Source organism: Typopeltis vanoorti, chromosome 17, assembly GCF_054136105.1.
Source record: "Typopeltis vanoorti isolate ZY-2024b chromosome 17, IOZ_Tvanoo_1.0, whole genome shotgun sequence".
Taxonomy (NCBI): domain Eukaryota; kingdom Metazoa; phylum Arthropoda; class Arachnida; order Uropygi; family Thelyphonidae; genus Typopeltis; species Typopeltis vanoorti.
In genome coordinates this window covers 101,548,204-101,563,646 of record NC_143565.1, presented here as the reverse complement: position 1 = coordinate 101,563,646, position 15,443 = coordinate 101,548,204, and positions in this window count along the sequence as shown.

Here is a 15,443-nt window from a genome sequence, read left to right as displayed (position 1 = left end):
TAGTTTTAGTAGAAATGCATAACATTTACAAAGACATTTATAATTTAAAATCAATCTGTTTACTCAAAATCACCCCAGAACCATCGAGAAAGAAATCATCTTCTGGGCAGTGCCACCGATGCCAAAAATTTGGCCATGCCCAGAAGCTATGCAAAGCTCAGTTCAAATGCCTAAAATGTGGCGAGAATCACCCCACAAACACCTGCGCCAAGCCAAAATCCACCCTGGCTAAGTGAGCTAATTGTGGGGGTCCTCACCCTGCTAATTATAGAGGGTGTATACATCACCCCAAAAACAGATGGAATGATCCAAGTCATCAATCTACCTCGTCATTTAGTGCGAGAGTTCCTGAAGCTCAGGCTATTCAGTTCTCCAAGAGTGAAAATATGACAACAGGTGCTCGCCCATCATTAACTGAGCCCCTTAAGAAAACCAATCTTCAACATCAAGTAAGAACACATGCTGATGTGGCCAGCTCCAAACAGATAGTACAAACCCAGAACCGGATTAATCCACACTCAAATCTATCAGCTGTTATCACCTCTTCTCTTGCAAACATGCTGCAGGATTTCAGCAACTCAAATCCATCCTTAAGTATCACAAAAAGATTCCTACAGCAAACCCAATCCATATTATCTGCACTCTCTGATGCAAAGAAAAAAAATCGTCCCAAATTCTCTTAGGATTATCGGTTGGAATGCCAACGGTATAGAAAACAAACTGTTAGAAATCCAGGAATTTAATAATAGATACAACCCAGATATACTGCTAATTAATGAAACTCACCTGAGGCCTGCTGACACCCTAAACATCAGAGGGTATCAGATTTACAGAATTACAGAATCAGATTTACAGAAACGACAGGCTTGGGTATAGAGGTGGAGGTACAGCCACCCTTATCAAAAACTATATCAATCATCACTCAATAATCAACCCTACTACCACCAACCTCGAAATCACAGGAATCAATGTTCTCACAAACTCATTTGGAAACCTCAAAATTTTTCTGCATACAACCCTCCATTAAAGACATTATTGACCTCAGATCTGGATGCCAGCCTTGGAGTAAAAGGACCGGTCATCATTGCTGGAGACCTCAATGCAAAGCATCCTGCTTGGAACAGTAAATCTACTAACAAAAATGGTCGCATCCTTTCTAGCTACACAGGATTAAACCATGCTGTTGTGGCTGGACCTACCGAACCAACTCATCTCAGTACATCTGGCACTGATGATATCCTGGATATAGCCATCCTGCAAGACATTAAACTACAGTACAGCCTTACATCACTAAACCAGCTGTCGTCGGATCACAACCCAATTCTACTGCAATTGGGAGAACTAGAATGCCTGTCTCCTCCTTCTCATTCAGGCATATCGTGGGAGAGATTGTCTAAAGCACTTCGGGATCAAATAGGACCCGTCCCTCACATATGCACACCAGAAGATGTGGAATCTGCAGTGACTAGCCTCACCCAACAGATTAAGTCCGCTATAATGGTTGCAACCTTCCACAAACCTGTTCCCAAGCCTGATCGTTTGCCTGAGGACATTATGGACCTGATCAGAGAGAAGAGCAGAGCTAGGAAGAGATTTCATAACACTCGCGCACCTCAGGATAAGACAGTGCTTAACAGATTGAATGGAGCAGTAAGAGATGCACTTAAAACACATAGAAACGAAGTTTGGGATAAAAAGTTAGCCTCTATCTCACCTATTGATCACTCTATCTGGGGCCTACTGAGAAACATCAAAAATAAAAACAGATCCCTCCCCCTATAATCTCAAACCAGGGCGTAGTCCACACAGATGCAGATAAGGCAGAAACCATACTTAAAAATCTTGAGGATCAGTGCAAACCTTCTTATAACAACATTGATTTCAATCATCTGTACAAAATCCACAGACAGGTTAGGCATGCACTAAACCTCCCGGATACCAGTGCTGATCATATACCCACATCACCTGTTGAATTATATGATATTATTAAAAAACCTAAGAACAATAAAGCTCCTGGACCAGACAGCATCTCAAACAGGGTGATCAAGCTGCTGCCTCGAAAAGCTATAGTGCATCTGACCAGTATAATAAATGCAATCTTAAGACTTCACTATTTTCCTTCCACCTGGAAAATGGCTGATATGATTACATAAGCCAGGCAAAGACCCACACTTACTTCAGAATTATCGTCCAATCAGTCTCATCTCCAATTTGGGTAAGGTTGCAGAGGTCATCCTCTCACGACTCCAAACCTCAATAAATGACCTAAACATCCTCCCTAAAGAACAGTTTGGTTTTCGACAACACCATAGTACTACCCAGAAAATCCACAGAATTGTGGAATATATCACCACCAGCTACAACTGGCGCCAGTGTACAGGAGCGGTATTCCTAGACCTATCTAAAGCATTTGACAAAATCTGGCATTTTGGACTCCTGCACAAACTTATTTTGGACTCCTGCACAAACTTATCTCCGCCGGTATCTCACTAAAAATGGTTCATGGTTCATCTAATCCGTTCATACCTTCAGAATAGATCAGTGCAAGTCAAAATTAACGGTTCTACATCGTCCCAGCGCCATATCTTTGTGGAGTGCCGCAGGGATCTCTACTGGCTCCATTGCTGTTTTCTGTATACATGTCAGACATCCCACACAATCCGATGACTTTCATTTTAGCACTGTATGCGGACGATACGGCAATACTAACCAGATCTCTCAGATCTCACTTCGTTACCAGAAACCTTCAAGAAAATCTTCTAAAGCTGGAGGGGTTGGTTCTCCAAGTGGAGATTGGAAGTCAACCCCCTGAAAAGCTCAGCGGTTCTTTTCTCTAACAGGCCAATGTCTCCTGCTGGAGATGTGTTACTATTCAATACTAAAATTCCCTGGCAGAAAGAAACAAATTACCTGGGTGTGATTCTCGACAAAAAGCTATCTTTCAACCAACATATCAAGTCTGCATGTGCAAAAGCATCTAAAGCCATAGCTCAAATCTACCCGCTAATTAATAGAAATAGCAAACTCAGCAACAGAATCAATTGCAGCTATACCAGATGACGATTCATCCTATAATCACCTATGCCTCTCCAGCCTGGAGCCACACCTCTAATACTAGCATTATTAAGATGCAGCGAGTGCAGAACAAGTGCTTGAGAATGATTTTGAACGCCCCGTGGTATGTTAGAAACAGCCAACTCCACAGAGACACAAATATTCCCTGTATTCTCTCTTATCTACAATCCTTAGCTTCCAAATTTTTTCTAAAGACGTCCCAACGATTTGGTTCAACAAGCTGCAGCATACGAGCCAACGGACATATTCAAATATAGAAGACCAAACACTATATTAGCCTCCTATAGCGATACATAATCTCCATGCCAATTCAGGGCGAGCAAACCGCTCGTAAAATTTACCCTCACTGCAACCACGACAGATAGCGGGGAATATGAAAAGCATTTTGCTTCACCCTTAAAGAAGAAATGTCAATTGTCAATTGTCACTCACTTGTTACGGCATTTTTTAGATCTTTGAGAAAAGAATTTGAGGAAAGAATGTTGCATATTGCGTATTTGCTACTACGTCGTTTTTAGGGAAGATAATGCATTACAGTTTGAAACAGAAGGTTGGAAGGATTCTAAAATAGTATTATGTAATTAATGGTTGGGCAGCTGCAGAAAAACCATTTACTCCATTACTAAAATAATGGAAGTCATCATCCTGTGATCCAGTTGTCATTAATAGCAAAGTTCAATTGAATTTAAAACAACCTAATATCCGAATTTACTCTGTACATAATGGTGTTACATAGAAGAAAGAATAGAAACAGATAGAAAGAATGTTACAGAGAGGGGCAGAGTAGAAGGAGGTAGGGATGGCAGAGGGGAATTTCACATGCTATTCACTTATAGCACTCGAAGAAAATAAAAGTCATCATCGTGTTGATTTGTTGGTTGCATTATTCCGCACTATCACATCCATTTTTTCCACTCAATCCCCATCCCCACCGCCTACAGATCTATCAGTACTCCGAGAAAGCTGCGGAGAAAATGGATATCCAAGAGATTTATTAAAATCACCGCTCTTCTTTCGGCTGGACCCACACTGTATCGTCGATATTCCTTGGTCTTGTTACCATGACTACAATTGTTAGAGATGTGGTCACGTATTGATAATAACAGGTTTAGCTGGGAATGAGGATGTCGACTATATTTATAGTTTCTTTAGCTGCACTATCGCCATCCTTGTGCAATAACAACTGTATCATAAGACGCGCGCGGATAACAAAAAGACCACTTAGAAAGTAACCCAGGGAAATTGATTCTGAAAGAATCTGATTCGTTTCCGTGGTGAACCAGGCCACGTTATCTGAAATGTAGGAATTTGTTAACGAGAGACATCGCAGAGCCGCTGTTAGAGCTTTTGGAAGTTACCAGAAGGGCCTGCGAGTAACAAAATAGGAAATATAATTCCATCACCTGTCTCGATTCACTGTAATCTCACTCAACAGCAGTCGATGATACTCTGTTAGGGGAAAATAGAAATCAGAAGTTTATTTCATTCAATAGAGAAACGAGATCCATGCAAGCAATTTCTTTATAGCAGTTGATATTCTCCCGAAGCAGGTCCTTGTTTTCGTAAAAAAAGAGCGAGAAAGAATCAATATAAAACGCGAAGTATTATAGTTTCGTTTAATAAAATCTCATCATTTCATGTAATGACTTAACCCTTCTCTCTCTCTCTCTCTCTCTCGCTAAAAAAAAAAAAAAAAAAAAAAAAAAAAAAAAAAAAAATTTTTTTGAAATTGGTAAGCAGCTGTTTTTCATCTCTCATCATTACAGTAGAGGTATTCCAACGATGTGCTAAATAAATAAGAGGCCGTGCTCCTCTAACACTATTAATATGCTTTGTGTGTTTTTTGTCTTTTCTGTTGAATTTTGACTTTTCTTGTATATTTCTAGATATTGTTTCAACCGATTCCTAAGACTTGACCTCGAAAAGTTATTCTAATCCGTGATTATAGTCGAATCTATAATAATATACATAATTTAACATCATTTAATTTAACATAAATGCAATTGGTCGTTAAGTGGTAATATAGAGACTGATAAGTGTTAAAGAAAGGATTAGGAATAAAAAATAGAAAAAGAAAACATGCTAAAAGGAACTAGAGCCTCCGTAGGTCGGTCAGTATAGACGAAGCCCTTTGGTCAGAAAATCTTGGGTTCGATTCCCGTTAGTGACGTGAGGAACTTTTTTCTGGTCTCTTTCGACTAAAGGTGAGTTAGCCGGTCTCATATCCCAGAACAGGCAAACCGGCCCATGAACACACTCATCAACAGACAAAGGCTACACACACTTTATTTCATTAGATAGTTTATTGTAACTCCTTGCATTCAAAAAGATTAATGAAAGATTTACCTCAGCACCTACCAGCGATTTTCTCTTACATACAACTGTAAAGACAGAGTTTGTGTAATGCAAAATATTACGACTGGCATGCAGTCACTAGTTGAATATGCAAACAAAGTAATTATTATTTTGTTTTGTATTTTTATCAAATGAGACAGATTGTTGCATTAATCTCCACCGAGATCACAGCTAATACTATATTGAAGTGAAGAATTTATCCACAGACAGTACAAATATCTTAAAAATGCTGCAATGACAATTTTTGACAAAATATATTCTGTTAATGCGAACCTCAACTTATTTGTTAAAATGTGATGTTGAAGTTCAGATTAATGTCGATAAGAGGCCAGAAGTATGCTGAAAAAAGTATGCACTTTTTAAACGACATTAAAAAAAATCCATTAATTAAAAGAATTAATAATAAATTAAAAATATATATAAATATAAAAATCTTAATATTTAATTGAATAAACTCATACACCTTATATTTAATATGCTGTTCAATTACATAAGAGCTCATTGAGTTTTTTTTTTTTTTTTTTACTAATTATCGAATTTAAGAGCCTCCATGAGGGATTTTCACCAGAAGGTGAGTTCATCGGTCTCATGTGGTGTATACACGGCGTTTTCATCCTGCAAACAGGCCAGAAGTACACCTGCTATTGATAAACATGCGGGTAGGATTACCTCTTATTAAAACTGTATTAGCTGCGAAAGCATCCGAGTTACTTGGTCGTGACAAGCTTAACACGGAGGGAGGATACGAATAAGGTATATAAAAAGAACTATTCCGAGTTATCGATTATTTTGCGTGTAAAAAAACGAAATTTGCAGTTTCCTTGTTTTCACTTCTCAATGACTTGTTGCTGTTTTTAACATGTGGAATGTTTCTATTTGGTGGAAAATTTCATAACTTGGACTGACACAAAAAGGGAAGGTGATTTATCTATTTAAAGCCTCATTTAATTGAGTACCCATCCACTTCTAAACGCTAATTAAGTTCATTAATACAAGGTTAATGAGTTTACGAGTGATAAATGACCTAGATTAGAATTTATGATGAGTTTTCTGACATTGCGTTCTTCTTCTCTTTTAATGGCCACGATTGCCCCTCTCCTATTCTCGAACCCATTGAAAAAAAGCTCTGATTGCAGAATTAATCAAATATATCGTGATAATTCGTTATCTTGGCACCGCCCTTGCGTGGCTACTGGGAATATAACCATAAAATGGCCAATATTAATATTAATATCAAAAGAACGAGAAATTTCCCATGATGCTCTTTTTAAGTAATCGATTCCATCAAAAGTAAAACACCACATTAATTAGAATTTCCAAATCTAGCGATTTTCTTACTTTATTCCTTCCTTTCCCCCCTAATTTTTCTGTACAATACGCACCATGAATACTGTTGAGAAGTATGCTGGGAAAAGTGTGCACTTTTTTAAATGACATCCAAAAAATTATTCATTAATTAAAAGAATTTAAAATAAATTTAAAATATATATACATATAATTTTAGCAAAATATTTTGTTTCATAATTTAAAATGTTTTATTTTTTAAATTAGAAAAATCATAATATTCAATTTAATAAACTCATACACCTTATATTTAATATGTATGCTGTTAAATTATATAAGAGCTCAGTGTTACGTTTCTTTGTCGGCTGTATGTACTATAGCATTTCCGTTAACTAAGTCTTCTTTTTCTGTTTTAATTAATAATGTTTTAATTAATTTTAATTAATAATGTTATTTTAATTAATAATTTAGATATGCTATATATATATATATATATATATATATATATATATATATATATATATATATATATATATATATATATATATATATATATATATATATATATATAGAGAGAGAGAGAGAGAGAGAGAGAGAGAGAGAGAGAATAGGATATGTATATTATTTCTGAGAAAATTCCCATACTCCTCTTAATAATTACGGCTATTTTGCCTGCTTCAGTTTAGGAGTGCCCCTGTTTAAATGTCATTGGCTATTTACTCACGGATTCTTAGGGCATTGTTGATGTAAATTTACCAAAAAGTATATCTAGCATAAGGAAGAGAAAGAATATCGGAAACAATAGCCATAAAATGTGACGCGAACTCTATCAACGTACACAGGCTCTACATAATCTCCAAGGTTTGGAAGCTTCACAACATAAAATTGAGATCACAAACCCGACCAATAGGCGATAACACAAACACTTCAAAAACAGAAGCACCTACCCGACATGACATAGCATCCACTTTCGCAATGTGTTCAGATGACGACCAAGAATAGTCGAAACGGATCGCACCCCGTCAACCCCCTTTCCCCTCCCTATATAAAAAATCAACCCTTTCACCTTTTCCCCACCCCATATGGATAATATAATATATATGTTTATATATATATTACTGAAAAAAACCCGGGTTTTTCTAATTTAATTCTCCCATATTGCCTACCCCCCCTCCACACACACTCAGTAGTTTTCGGACATCGCAGAAAGAAGAAAAGCCGCAACACCCAGAAAAAGGTATGTGTAAATTTCTCTTCCTTATGCTACATATACGTTTTGGTAAACTTACATCTACAATGCCCTAAGAATCCGTGAGTAAATAGCCAATGACATTTAAACAGGGGCACTCCTAAACTGAAGCAGGCAAAATAGCCGTAATTATAATCATATAGAATAGGATATAGAAAAGAATAGAATATCCTATATATATATATATATATATATATATATATATATATATATATATATATATATATATATATATATATATATATATATATATATATATATATATATATATATATATATATATATATATATATATATATATATATATATATATATATATATATATATATATATATATATAAAAGGATTAAAAACCTAGCTTATAAAATTGCTTGGTATCTTTAACGCTATCTGATGCCACTGAAATAAGATTATATATATATATATATATATATATATATTGTTGAAATTAGGATTTACTCGGGATGTATACATTTATAAAAATAAATTTAACTGACTAGAACCCGAGAAAGTATAACAAAAACCTTTAATACATCACAACTAGTTTCATCGGTGATCCGACTTCTTCAGGTGAGAAATAAAAACATAAGACATAAAATAACACGGTAAAAAATGAACTTTACAGCTTAATGAAAAGCAGAATAATAACAGTCATATTTGAATAGGTGACCGCGTGCTACCGTTGGCATGAGTAGAATGTGTGCGACAGCTAATTTTTGAGCGCCAGTACTGGATTACTGCGCTATGGGAATCGGGTAAATTGTAGCTAAGATTATTGTTTAAATGTGAAGGGTCCAGAACTATTTCTTTTGATTCGATGATTCTTCTTTCGAATTCATCCTTGCAAGAGAACTTCAAAACCGTACAAACAATCTTCTGAAATCAACTTCTGAACTTCCTAGACATACAAGACTATCTCTCCGCTCTCTCCATCCCCTCATTCCTCGGTTGTACGGCTTGCCTAAGATCCATAAGGTTGACACCCCTTTAAGACCTATTGTGGAAGGGATTGACTCACCTACATACAATCTGTCTAAATATCTTGCAGCTTCTTTAAAACATTTAGTTGGCAATTCTTCTTCCTTCATCAAAAACTCTGAAGATTTCATCTCAAAAATAAAAAATTTGAATCTTTTAGACTCGGACAGAATGGTGAGTTTTGACATCGTATCTTTGTTTACGAATGTTCCTACAGATGAAGTTCTGAGTCTTCTTAAGGACAAGGTTTCTAAAAAAGTGTTCGCTCTTCTAACTCACTGCATCAATTCCGGCTATTTCTGCTACGAAGAGAAAATATACAAACAAACTAGCGGTTTAGCTATGGGCAGCCCTCTATCTCCAGTCTTAGCTAATTTTTTTCTAGAAGATTTTGAAGAGAAAGCTATTTCCTCAGCTACTTTGAAACCTAAACTGTGGTTACGTTACATCGATGACGTCTTCCTTATTTGGGGACATAGTTTAGAGGAACTGCAAAACTTCCTAAACCATTTAAATAACCAACATCAAAACATTAAATTCACATCTGAACTAGAGGTTAACGGCGTTCTCCCCTTCTTGGATCTAAAGATCAGTAGATTTCCTGACTGTCTTAAATTTTCAATTTTTCGAAAAACCACCCACACTGATAGATATTTACATGGTTCTTCTCATCACTTCCCACCTCAGAAACTGGGCATCATCTCCACCCTCGCCCATCGAGCAAGATGTCTCATTTCCACAGAAGAAGACCTTCAAACAGAGCTTAACTTCCTGAAAAACACCTTCTTAAATAATGGATATTCGTCTCGTAACATCACTAAACGCTTGAGACCACGCCAACATCCTCGACAAGAAGATGACTCCAACCCAATCACTCATATACAGTTGCCTTTTATCAGCACTCTTACCCCAAAACTAGCTAAGATTCTGAAAAAATTCAACATAAAGACCGACTATACTACGCTGCCAAAACTTCGTTCTTTTCTGAGTCGACCAAAACCAAAACACAACCATCTGCATTTTCCTGGTGTTTATAAAGTTTTGTGCAACTGTGGTCGACCTTATTTTGGCCAGACAGACAAATCTGTTTCACTTCGTCTTGAGGAACATAGACGTGACATCTCCTACAGTAGAGCACGAGCGAGCGCCCTTTCCAGTCATGTCCTTTTCTCGGCAAACTCTAACCTTGAAGAACAGCCACATCAAGTTGATTGGGAATGCACTACTAATTTATATATTTGCAAGGATGAATTCGAAAGAAGAATCATCGAATCAAAAGAAATAGTTCTGGACCCTTCACATTTAAACAATAATCTTAGCTACAATTTACCCGATTCCCATAGCGCAGTAATCCAGTACTGGCGCTCAAAAATTAGCTGTCGCACACATTCTACTCATGCCAACGGTAGCACGCGGTCACCTATTCAAATATGACTGTTATTATTCTGCTTTTCATTAAGCTGTAAAGTTCATTTTTTACCGTGTTATTTTATGTCTTATGTTTTTATTTCTCACCTGAAGAAGTCGGATCACCGATGAAACTAGTTGTGATGTATTAAAGGTTTTTGTTATACTTTCTCGGGTTCTAGTCAGTTAAATTTATTTTTATAAATATATATATATATATATATATATATATATATATATATATATATATATATATATATATAATATATATATATAATATAATATATATATATATATATATATATAGCTAGATTTTTTAGCTAGATAAAGCTAGATTTTTAATCCTTTTTCTCAAGTAAGTAAACAGACAAGTAAGTCATTATAAAATTGCTTGGTATCTTTAACATAATATACCCAAGGTAAAAACTTTCTACATCTTACTCTCATCCTGAAATTTTTATTTAATGAGGTCAAAGCACCTTATGGAAACTTGTTTAGGTAAATTAATAAGCTCTGTATTACTTCACCCTTCGTATTTTCTAAGCCTGGCTCCAACTGATGAGAAACTTTAAAAAGTCGAAACCGGTGCGGCTCTGGCTCTGGTTTGAGAGGCTCTGCTTGGGTGTAGGTTTTTGCCTGTCTCTGAGTGAGGCCACCGCTGAGATGAGATTATGGCTCTGCTTGGTGGTGGAGTGAGCCTGTCACTGGATAGATCCAATGCTGAGAAGATCTTCTCGGTGATGGGGTGAGCCTGTCACTGAGTGGAACAACGCTGAGTTGGGCGATCTCTCGGGATCGTCTTATTTTTAGAGCCCGCTTCACCAATACAAAGGTCGAAACCGGTCTGGGTTGTAACCATTACCTTAATGCATAGAATCATATATCTCCGTAAGGAAATGTGCTTTGTATTATGGAAAATTCTAAGGAACGTGATCAGAGCTTACTCCACCTTTACAACGAGTTGCCTAGTGTTGAACTACTTGCAGCCACCAACTTGACGTACTTGTCTGTTTGCTTACTTGGGAAAAAGGATTAAAAACCTAGCTTATGAAATTGCTTGGCATCTTTAACATAATATATACCTAAAGTAAAAAACTTTCTCTATCTCTCTCTCTCTCTCTCTCTCTCTCTATATATATATATATATATATATATAAGAGAGTCACTATATATGTGTACTTGGGGGGGGGGGGAGCCCCTAACCCAACCCCACGAGTTCCTGGCCGGTAAGCTGGTAAGACGAAAAACGTGACATAAAAACGTTCCAAATTTCGTCTTATCTTTATATATATATATATATATATAGAGAGAGAGAGAGTATAAATATAGTGACTCTCTCTTGCTATTTGTATTTCAAAATGAAGTTATACACAGACATAACTTCTAGTCACATTTTCCAAAGTTACGCTTATCGGAAACTCAATAATTCACCCCCAAATGATGAATACCAAAACGATCTTTACTGATATGGATACAACATGTAGTAAGTTACAAAATAATAATAGTAGTAGATTTCCCCCTTTTATGACTACTAGAAATGTTCTATTATGGCTGTATGAAATGTCCGTGCACAAACTCATGCGATTGAGATGCGCATCCTTCAACAGCAGGTTGCTGATTGACTAAGACCTCAGCTTACAATCGAGAATGAAATATATTTAATTAGCAAGTATGATTGATTTCTAATAACTGAATCAACGCGGTTTATTTTATATCCATTAATTAAATTTTATCGAAAAATCTTGTTTACATATTTGAGTTTTGTCAGGAAATTGATGGACCAGTTTTGAATAAAACAAACTTTGAATAAAATGGAAAAAGAAGACCTTGGCCACCGTCTGAGATGTTTTAATGCTACAACAAAATCTGTCAAGAAAAAAGAGGCTCCTTAGATCAGAAGAAACGACACAGAATTTTATGTCACGAAATTGTAAATTCTGTGACTTTCGTTTTCAGTTTTTTTGATAATTAATTAAAGGCGTTTCTTTATTTTTATTTCATTAAGTGCCTCTTCGGTGAGGTATTATAACCTCAATTCACGGCTCCAGTCTTATCAGAATTTAGACTTGGATTTTCGAGGCTCGTTAACGACGCCCAAAGAGAATTTTTGACTAATTCCTGGCCAAATGTTTTTCAATATTGTCGGCTATTATTAAATATTAAATGAATAATACCAGGATTTAAATGATAAGCGTTATCAAATTTAAAATAAAAAGCAATTTATTTGAATATTACAATATATTTAGATATTTACCATTTTATATTACTTGCATGCATTTTTGTATATTTTCCACTTTTTCCTCTTCTTCTTCATCATCTTCTTCTCTTTCGCTATCTTAATCTTCTTCTTCTGGCATGCATTTTTGTACGTTTTCCACTTCTTTTTCTACAATCGGTTCTTGTACACTTCCTAGCTAATCCTCTTTATTTCTTGCTTCAGATATCTCTTTTGACAGCAAACCTATTGGAAGTATACACTTTTCAATTACACGTGGACCATGAATAAGCACCTTGCGTAAGTAGTCGGCATGTAGTAACACAGATTTAGATGCAAACGTTTTAGTCGTTTCGATGTATCATTTAATTTTGTATTGTTATCCACTGGAGCGCACTTGAAATAAAATACGAAATAATTTTGTCGTATTTCAGTCAATTCTAGTGTTCTGATGGATTTCAGCCTTTTCGAAAATGAGTACTTTGCTTTTAGCTAAAGCTCTTTAATGTGATTATCAACAAACAAACTTCTAAGAAACGAGTTGTATTAAAGAGACAACTCGTTTCTCTGAATTACAATGCCTCGGTAGCCTACTTTACGCAAAAAGGCCAAGGTTAGCAAATATTATCACAAAAAATATCTAATAGAAAGAACACGCAGAATGAACATGGAACTACCTTCAGTTGAGGTGAACAAAGAAGTTCACTGAATTCTTCCGAATATTTTCAAACTTCTTAAAATTTAAAATAAATGTTTATACGATATATGTTTTCCTTTTTGCCTCATCGCAATTAAACGATAAAAATAAGATGCGCCTACAAGTTACCACTAGAAATGTTGGGCTTGTCGAAACAAATTTACCTACGCATAAAGATCGCCATTCTATTGAATAGATCTGTTCTAACGAGCTCATTCGGGAAAATGGCCACTGGTCATTCCTAAAAGGTGCAACTTTGAATGGCATGAGCTCATTCATAGTGGTAAATACAAACATATAGATATCTATTCTTCTGACTAAGTAAGCTATAAAACTGATTTTCACAAATATGATTTTTTTTTTAAATTTTGACCACAAAATTCCACGCTTACCACCCTCTAACCCCCCCACCCCCCCACCCGTAGATCTCGTGGTCACTGGTGACCCTTCTAGGCATGCCGCAGATTCTGTTTCTGGGTTAATTCAGACCGCAATCGATTGTTGATTTCTTCTCTCTAGGAACAACACTCCCACATAAAAAAATATTCATTCTGTCATTCCACTATAAATTCGTTTCCTGATTGTACGGCGTGCGCGCCAAAGGTATTTAAGACAAGCAATAAAGATAACTGCAACTGGCTTTCATCGAAATCTTCCTTTTCTGCTTACACAAACACTCAAAATATTTACCAACGCATTATCTTACACCCGAAACTAATTTGAAATGAACGGTAACTTTTAATATGTCCAAATGGCCATCATGTTTTTCCCTTTCCAAAACTATTGGCTGTAACCTTTGTCCAATTGACATTACGATCTATCTCACTATTGCCAAGGGGAAAAATAAATCTGATTTCGCATTCTTTCGTCAATTTCTGCGATGGTGATCTCGGTAAATGTCTTCTTACCATTCAAAACGTGCAACGTTTTTACTCTTTTGATTTTTTTTGGGGGGGGGGGAGGGTAAAAATCCTCTCCGGAAACGAATCTTGTCCAAACTGGGTATCAGTTTTTTTGGACTTAATGACATCATCCCGGTCATTCTAAAAAATCTGCGATAGTTATGCTCCTGTTTTCTGTTGATTTTTCAAGAAGATTCAAGTCGACCATCTGTAACTATCCGAAGAGCATGTGAAAAGGTAAAAGCACTTTGTTACATGTCTACAAGCTTTGGACTCGTATGCCCTAAAGTATAATTTGTTTAGTTTTTTTTCATAATTTTTCCACTTCACTTTTGGTCCAGTTGAAACCAAAATAGAAAACGACTCCACAAACTTCAAGAGATCCTAAACACTAAATGTCCTTAAAAATTCCATCCAGCCAGGGAGGAATTGTTAATATCGGTAAGAATCATTTCAACAAGCCACAAAAATAATTGGATTAAAAACAAAATTGAACTACGTAAGTAACCCTAAATGTTCACCTTAAATTCAAAATTTTATTCAATTCCACCAGGGCAGAGCGGAGTTATGATTTCTCCCCTTTTTGTCTGCATATGATCCGACCGTGGGCGTGGATGTTTGTGATTGTCGAACGGAAATACTAGTGGTGGGCGGTAGATGGCGTTAGTGTAGGTGAGGTTTGTTGTAGTTGTTTGAATGGGTCGTGGAGACAGGGCATTGTAGAGTAGATGCTCACCTTCAATGAGTCCTTTGGACTCCCTGGAGGTGTCATGTAATAATAATAATAATAATAATAATAATAATAATAATATGATACAATTGAAATAAAGAATGGAATAGTCGTAGAGATTTTCGAAAATATTCCAAACTGCAGGTTTCCACAAAAGTAATGAAACTTCAGAATCCAGAAATAATTTTCACATAAATAGATAAATAAATATAACCTAAGAGATGTTCAACGCATTTTTCGAAACATTCTTAACAACATGTGTTGTGATGACAGCAAGAAACAAAAGCGGGACAAAGAAAACAAAACAAAGCAAATAAATGTTCATAATTAACACTCGCGTAGAATAATAGAAGCGCTTGATAGCACACCCTCTGTCCAAAAAGAAACCGACGTTTCGAAAATTGAAGAAACTAGTGGCGTCACCTGTTGTATCATTTTGTTGTCGAAAGCGGTAACCTTCATTAGTGTTGTGTCAACTGCTTATGACATTTTTTCATTAGAGGCCGAGTTATAGTGCCAAAGTATGTTTTGACGAACGGTCAGAAAATGAG